Source organism: Saccopteryx leptura, chromosome 1 (genome assembly GCF_036850995.1).
Source record: "Saccopteryx leptura isolate mSacLep1 chromosome 1, mSacLep1_pri_phased_curated, whole genome shotgun sequence".
Lineage (NCBI taxonomy): Eukaryota > Metazoa > Chordata > Mammalia > Chiroptera > Emballonuridae > Saccopteryx > Saccopteryx leptura.
In genome coordinates this window covers 160,309,372-160,317,999 of record NC_089503.1, presented here as the reverse complement: position 1 = coordinate 160,317,999, position 8,628 = coordinate 160,309,372, and positions in this window count along the sequence as shown.

The following is an 8,628-nucleotide window of genomic DNA, read 5'->3' as shown; positions in this document are numbered from 1 at the left end:
CAGTTGTGTTAAGGGTACACATTCACATTGTTGGGAATTTCCCAACTGCCTCTTTTTAAGAGTAACTCCTGAGACCTGAAAAGTATGTACATTTTCAGGAATGAAATGATCTAGGAGAAATGGCTATAGGCCAGCTTTATAAAATTTAAATTTGGTTTTCTAAAACATTATTAAATAATTGGCACTATGTTTTTATAATCTAAAAATCCTTTAATACACACCCTAGCTGGATAGCTCAGTTGGTTAGAGCATCAACCTGATATGCAAAAGTTGCAGGTTTGATCCCCGGTCAGGGCACATATAGGAACAGATTGGTGTTTCTGTCTTTCTGTCACTTCCTGTCTAAAGTCAATCAATAAAATTTTTTTAAAAAGAAAGGGGAAAAAATCCTTTAATACTTGAGTTTAAAAGAAAGAGTTAACACAATGGCCATGACTATTATTGATGCCTTTGCTACATTTTTTATTTTGGGGATTTTTCATATGATATGAAATTATTAGGTCTCACAATCTATTTATTTCCTCATTGGGTCTAATAAAGCTGAGTTGTAGTACCCCCCTATCCATTAGGGGCCATTGTTTGACAAAATAGTAAAGGGACTGAAACTAGCTAAACACAACTTTTTTCCTTCCTCCTTTCTTTCGTGTGGGGTGCCACACTCTGTGCTGGGCCCTGCAGATGCAGCATAAGGAAGACAGTGTCTGGGTTAGTCGGGCAAGGCATTATAACGGAGCTGGTAGGTTTAGAGGAGGAGCAAGTCTGTGATGCTGTGGGAGGAGCGTGTGGCCTGTTGTGCTCACCTAGGTAAGGCACGAGGGGCTGAACAGGGGCAGGGTTCTGAGGGTGGAGACAGATTTGGGCTGTTGGAACAACTTAGCAGGTTTGTGTTTCTGTGAAGGCCATGGACCCAGGTGGCCCTGACCCCTTTGATCACTGACAACCAGAGGTAGTAAAATAGTCACTTACCGCCCTGTTTAGATGGGCTCACATGGCATTATTTTTTAATGTGTATTACTTGCCAAAATAAAATACATATTCTTAGCTTCTCATGAAAAAATCTGAAAGTCTAGCACAACTGGCTGGAACCAAGTCCTGGCTGCCCCTTAGGCCAGGGCATCACCTGTTCAACCTGCTTGTTTCCCCCTTGGGTTCTCGCCTGTTCCCTTTGGGCAGGGCTATGTAGTGGGTGAGCCCTGGTACACCCAAACCAGTTGTTAAGTTGGTAAAAACCTTTCTCTTCTATTGGTAAGTTGCTGTCCTGAGCTTCATTAGTGCCCCCCATGCTCCAGGGGCATATTCCCCAACAGCACCGCACTCCTGCTTCCCTGTCATCTGCTATGAAGAGGCTCCATCTGGCCCCCGGGCCTCCACTCCCTGCTGCAGCGCTAAGTCTCACACCCGTTTGCTGACTGCTCCTCACCCTGAGCCTGATGACTGTTAAATACTTTTAATATCACTGCTGCGTCAGGCCAGAAGTCTGTGGCCTCCGGCTGGGTCATGCAACCCTGCCTCGTGGAGCCCGGGATGTGCTCAATCACAGATGGCTTTGCAGTTGGGCTCATTTTTAAATTTTTCATTATAAATCAGCTTTATTTTCAGAACTGTTTACATTTCCATAGCATGGCGCCCAATGTGGTCAATCTGGGGAGGATTAGGGGAACTTTTATAACCTAAGGGAGACAGGGAATTATTTTTTATTTTTGCAGTCCCAACACATTAAGATATGTGATTCCTCCTCCCCCAACTATTGAATGTCATTCCGGAGACATATGTAAATCCTTTGTTGTTAGCATCAGGTAGCGTATAGCTAAAATAATAACAAGAATAGATAATATCCATCTATCTGTATTTTCTAAAACCAGTCTGTCTGCCTTTCCTCTACAAACAGCCTATCAATGTGAGACCTAATGGCTAACCTTAGAGGAACCTGTTGTTTGTCCTCCAAGAAATCGTTCTGCGTCTAGAGAAACACTTGTTCGTTTTAATTAGAAACTGGCAGGCAGGGGTCCGGGAGGCCCGGGGCTGGGCTAGCATCTGTCTCTGTGCCCTGCTGTAACCAGAGGGCCGAGCACAGGCCAGGTAGTCTGAGCGTAGCTTCAGGGTGAGATATTGGGTTCCACTCTGGAGGGGAGCTGACTGCTAGTCCTCCCATTGGAGAAACACTTCTGAGTGAAAGAAAGTGATACTGAGAGGCATTCAGGGCGAGGTGAGGAGCAGAGCTGGGCCCTGGCTGGGGCGGGGCAGCGGTGGGGAGGCCAGCACTGCCACTGCCCTGTCCTGTCCGAAAGGGAACCCAGTGGGACGAAACCCTGGTGGTTCAGGGTGCTCTGTCCTATTGGTCTGCAGCTCTTCTTCCTCATGCTCACCGGTAAACCCATCTCTCACTGCACTGGCTAATGGGCTAAAGCGCTGGCATCTCCCTCCGGGTTTTGCCAAGATGGTGGAAGGGACGAAGAGGCAGGCTCTTTGGAAATGCCCCTCGCTTTCCCCATAGTTGGAATGGACGGCTGTCCCCTCTTACCCATGAGGATGTGTTCTAAGACTCGCAGTCTCCCTGAGACCGCAGGTCGTACCGCACCTTATCAATCCTTATCTATACGGCGCTTTTTCCTGTGCATACATGCCTTTCGTGTAAACTGGAACTCTTCCTGGCTTCCCTTTGGCATTTCTGAACCGCCAGCATCACTGCTCTCCTGCTTTGGAGCCATTTGTAAGTAAAATAAGGGAGACCTGAGCACAAGCACTGCAGTACCGAGACAGTCGATCAGCTACACTTGGGTGGCTGCTAGGTGACGAGTGGGCGGGAACATGATTGACGTGGGGGGTGGGAGGGGACAGAGCAGGACGACACAAGATTTCATCACGCCATTCAATACAGTGTGAAATTTAGAACCTGACTTGATTATTTCTGGAACTTTTCATTTAATAATTTTGGACTGGGGTTGACTGCAGGTAACCAGTTTCAAGTGAAGCCGCAGATAAGGGGGTGGGGGTTCTGCTGTGCTGCCTTTATGGCTGGGTCTAAGTGCATCGCATGCTCACTGGGCCACACCCCATGGGACCGTGAAGCACAGGGTGCCCGTGACCATGCCTTCCACTCACCGGTGCAGCCAGGATCTAGCACCGTATCTGACACAAGCGACTACAGTGAGTTCATTAGTGTCGACCACGGGAAGGCACGATCCAGGTCAGGTTGCAAACAGCACTGATGTTACTGCGCGCATCAGCCACCACCGCGCTGCTCTCAGGGAGCCAAAGCCTAGCAAGACCATGAAGTATGTGGGGAACCATGGACAGCAGTGAGTCACCCCCAGGGTGCCACCAGCCAGATTTTAGTCATCGAATGGTTGAAGAACTTGGAAAGTTGGTTGTCCCTGTGTTCTATGATTGCTCAGATATGTGTGTGTGATCTTCAAACGTCAGTCTCAGACATTCTGGGCAAATCAGAGTTTACTATTTGTCATTCGTATTCATTTATATTCCATTGGGAATTTTTCATGTGTCCTATTGCGACGCTCTGTTGAAATGAGCTGTGACTGTTTGTTGAGGTCTCGCTAGGAGCCGAGCTCTGTGTAGGACACTTTACAGGTGTCACCCGCTGTGGCAGCTCTGGGCCAGACTGTCCTCACATGCACACGAGACCTGGAGGCTCAGACCCCTCACAGGCGCATAACCCCGTGCTCAGAGAGGCTCAGTTTCCAGACTCTGCCTCTTATAATTACGCCACTTCGGGGAAGTTGTTTAACCATAGTCATTAACAGCAGAGGATTTGGGAAGAAAGCAAGCTTTGTCTTGGCCAGAACACACTGGGCCAGCGCAGTGAGAAGAGCGGTGGTACGTGGACGTCTTGTGGCATGTTGGATGCACACACGTTTGCGTGAACTCCGTGACCTCTTTGTTCCCTTTCTTTGGGACGTGAAGAGGGGAGGCTCTAAGGTCAGGTACACTTTGAACTGTGCTCGTTGCGAAGTTTGGAGGAGCCCGTTCAGCTCACAAACTGGGCAGGCCTTTCTTTCGACATGAAAGATCGATGATCTATTCAGTCAGAAGTCCCACCGCAGAAACCTCACTAAGCTTGTTACCCATTATCTTCCAAATAGCGACTCAGATAAAAGGACCGCCTGGCCCAGTGGCAGTCCTCCGTTGGCTTCTGCACAGTGTGTGATTGTACAGCGCCTCGGCGGGAACTATAATTAGGTGACTGTGTAAGGAGCCCACAGTGCACATTTGAATAGCCACTCTATTTGGCTCATGAGCTCATTCACTCACACGAGTTCCTTCTCATCGCATGGCCTTTGCTGTGGTGTGGCTGGCATTCAGTACAGATGAAAGCAGACCTTCCCTGAGTTCCCTGTGAAGTAATGATAGCCCTTAGGGTGAACCACCTAGGGTGAGACCTTTATATACCTGACATGATTATGACCTCAGAGCTGAGACTTTTGGGAAGTTCACTTTCCAGCTCTTCAACCTGGACAAGTCCTTGGGCCTCTCAGAGGCTTCCTTTGTCCACCTGGAAGTTGGGGCTCATGGCAACAGCAACCCTCATAGATCAAAATGTCTAGTGTGAAAATTACCTCTCTCTCTCCCCTTCCACACCCAGTCAGTGACCACATCCTGAGCAGTTCACTTCTTCAGTGTCCCTCAACTTCTTCCATGATTCTCTCTCTCCATGGCCACCATCCTGGTCACAGCCACTATCCTCTCTTGCCCTAGACCATGACACTAGTGTGTTGACTGATTTCACTGAACCCACTCTACCGCCCCTCTAAATAGACTGGTCCACAGTGATCTTTCTGGACCATCACTTGGAACATAGCCTCTAGCATCTCTGTGCTCTTAGGATAAAGCCCAGATCCCTCATCCTGATACCCCTGCAGCACCTATGCCTGTCTGTATCTCAGACCTCCCCGCATACCACTCTTTCCCTACTGCCAGCGTGCCAGTCTGGTCACCGCTCAGACACGCCAAGAACTCTCTTCTGTGAAAGACCTAATTCTCTGTTCCTCTTCTGTCTCTCCTGGGCTTAGGACTCAGTTATCTACTGTCCATCTTCACCTTCACATCCCAGCAGCCTAAATATACCACATGCATCTTGCTCTGAGAGCAAAGGGGTTTGGGAGGATTTTGTGGCGATGATGTCAAAGTCTGGGGAGAAACGAGGCAGCTGTAAGGAAAGACTCCAGCTATGGAGAATGCACAAGACAGGTGTCTTGTGAGGCTGAAAGGAGTTGGTCTGTGGGTTAAGTACAGGGTCTGTGCCTCGTAGCAGGGGAAGAGCTGCCGGTCAAGGTTTTGATAGCCCCTTTGGAGATGGGCAGAGGCTAGGGTGTCTTGTCGGACAGAAGGTGGGGCTGCAGAGGGACCACCAGAGCCCTCACTCTGGGTGTGTTCGTCTCTCTCTCTTTCCGACCCCCGGACTCCATAGACATCATCTTGTTTGGGTTTCTGCAACCTTTGGCACCTGATTCAGTTTCCCTTGCCCTCCGTTCCCAGTGGACTGGGAGGCAGGGGCCGTGTCCTAGTGACCACATCATGCTGGCAGGAAGCGCTCACTCTCTGCTTATCTGTGTAATAAAATCTGATCATTTTAGGAAGAGGCCTGCCTTCCAAATACCAAACACAATGCAAATGCCTCCCCAACTGAGTGCTAGAAATGGCATTCCTGAGCTGCCTGGTAGGACATTAAGTAGAACTAACTTCCATTCATCCCCTAGAAGAGGGGTGAGTAAGTCCCGAGGAAAGGTTAAAGGTCAACTCTTTTTCTTTCCTCCCAGCTCTAGCATTTTGCAGTGGAGGTGCATTTTGGTGTGAAGCTTAGAAGGTCTTTTCTTAGGTAATGGGATGTTTGAATTGCTGAGGCAATGTGAAGGAGACTCGGAGAGGTGACAGGAGAGGGGACCCGGGAAGAGCTCAGCTCACTGGAACCCATGGTGCAGACACACTGGACCGAAGGCTCTGGTGGCAGTGGGGTCGCTGTGATCAGGGAACCTGGTTGGCCCTCTGACACCGCTGGGAGGCCCTGGACGTCCGGCTCTGTTTCAGGGCTGGCTCAACAGACTGGCTGAGATAGTCATTGTTACGTATCCACTGCAGCTTCACCTCTGGGTTCTGTGTTTCCAGAAGGCAGACATCCTCTGCTCTTTACACTGGTGCTGATGCCCGATAGGGCTTTTCAGACTGTTCTTCATCTCACTAAGGCTGGGAAGGTGTCCAGAACCAGCTCAGCCTTCTTGGCCTAGTAGTCTTAAACAGTTATCCTCACTGCATTGTCTTTACTCTGCTCAACATCACCAGGGGTCTGCATCTCTGCTACACAAGTCATGGTGTGAGGACCAGCCCACTGGCTTCATCTGGGAGCTTGTTAGAAATGCACTCTCCTGACCAGGCGGTGGCGCAATGGATAGAGCATTGGACTGGGATGCTGAGGACCCAGATTTGAAGCCCCAAGGTCGCTGGCTTGAGTGCAGGCTCATCTGGCTTGAGCACGGGCTTGCCAGCTTGAGTGCAGGGTCACTGGCTTGAGTGTGGGATCATAAACATGCCCCCATGGTAGCTGGCTTGAGCACAAAGTTCACTGGCTTGAAGCCCAAGGTCGCTGGCTTGAGCAAGGGGACACTCGCTCTGCTGTAGCCCCCTGGTCAAAACACAGTATGAGAAAGCGATCAATGGATAACTAAGGTGCTGCAATGAAGAGTTGATGCTTCTCATCTCTCTCACTTCCAGGTGTCTGTCTGTCTCTCTCACTTTATATATATATATATAAAAGAAATTCAGACTCTCAGGCTCCATCCCAGACATGTTGAATCAGACTTCATGTGTTAATAAGGTGTTTTGTATGCACACTGAAGCTGGAGGGAGGTCTGGCTGATGTGAGGCTGAGACAGACACAGCTCCTCAGCTGACCCCACATCATTGCTCTTCCAAAGAAATGTTCACTTCAGTACATCCTGCTCTAAATCAGCTTGGTGCCCTTAAAAACTCTCCCCTAATGTTGTGCTCTGGCTTTTAGTGTCTGACTTCATTCTTATTTTTGTGTCTTTTTTTACAGAAAAATTTGTCTAGTAGTTATTTTTCTGTTACATTTCCCCTGGGATGCTGCCTTTATTTTCCATTTGTTCATGTTCCACAGCCAACCCTCTGCCCTTCCCACTTCCACACCGAGCCTGAGATTCCAGAATGCTAGACCATGTCAAAACACAGTCTCCTTGCCTGGGAGAAATTTGGGCAGCCTTTAGTACATGCAAAGTTCCCTTATTCACACTTCCGTATCTTTGCTCATCTGGGGTCCCCTATGGAAGTCTTTTTACCCCTTGGCTCATCCTGTCATGTTCTAGCTGAAGCCACATGACTCACCTGAAACCCTTTCTAGAGATAACAAAAGTTGTCAAAATAAGAGGAGACCTCCCGTGTACCCACCACACAGCTTCCCCTAATGCTGACATCTTCCATACTGTGTACAGTGATCAAAACCAGGAAAGTTAATAACTATTCAATAGTAACCAAACTACAGACCTTACAGAGAGAGATTTCCCCAGTGTCCCCAGAAACATTTTTCTCCTGGTCCAGGAGCCAATTCAAGATCTCATCTTGATGTATTTGTCATGTCTACTAAAGCTTATGTCTCCTTAGTCTTTTGTACAGTGTGAAGTTATTTTGTAGAACGTCCTTCAGTTTGAGTTGACTGCTTTCTCAAGTCTGGACTGAGGTTTTGTATTCTTGTAAGGATAACCCGGGAGAGGTGTCTTGTTCTTCTCGGAGCACCATTGTACCAGGGAGCATAGTATCCACATGCCAGTTCCTGGTGATCTTGGCCTCAATCTCTTGGTTAATGTGGGATCAGCTGACTGTCTCCACCGTAAGGTGCTATTTCTCCCGTTGTAATCAATAAATATCCTAGGAGAGGTACTTTGAGATTGTGAAAATATCCTTTTGTTTTCAGACATATACCTATTAATTTTAACATCCACTGGTGGATCTTTCGGCAAAAATTACTTCTCTGGCACACACCATTATATATATTCATAAACTCTCAATTGTGTGAGGTAAGTCCCTAGAAACCACGGCAATACAGTTTTCTATTAATAGAACCTTCTTTCAACCATTTTTCTAATGGAGTCTATTACAATGGATTTTAATCTCATAAATGACACAGTGAAATAATAAAACACTCCTTCAGTCATTAATTTAGTCCATCCATCCATCTAGCCATCCAATCATCCAATATCAACACCCTCCTTTTTGTTGCAAAGAAATAAATAAACAAATAAATAAAGAAATTGACGTGCCAGTTCTCATATTTCTCCCAACTTTGCCCAACCAGGGCCCCTATTCCCTAATGTTCTGTTTGAATTGTTATGTAAACTTGCTGTTATGGCCAGCAAGTAAACCAAGAGGGGAATGTTAATTTCTTTGAGCCAATGGTTTTCAAAATTAGTCTGAAAGAAAAGAGGGACCAAATTGTCTTGCTGAAATGTGTCATCATGGAAAGTGACTCTGTCATGGACATGTCATTTCTTCCTGCCCAGAATCCCTTATCCCTTCTTTAGGTCACAGCACCCAAATTTCCTTCGCAGAATCTCACCTTTTGTGTTCTTCCTCCATGTGTTTCAGTGGGGCTAGTCCACCTGT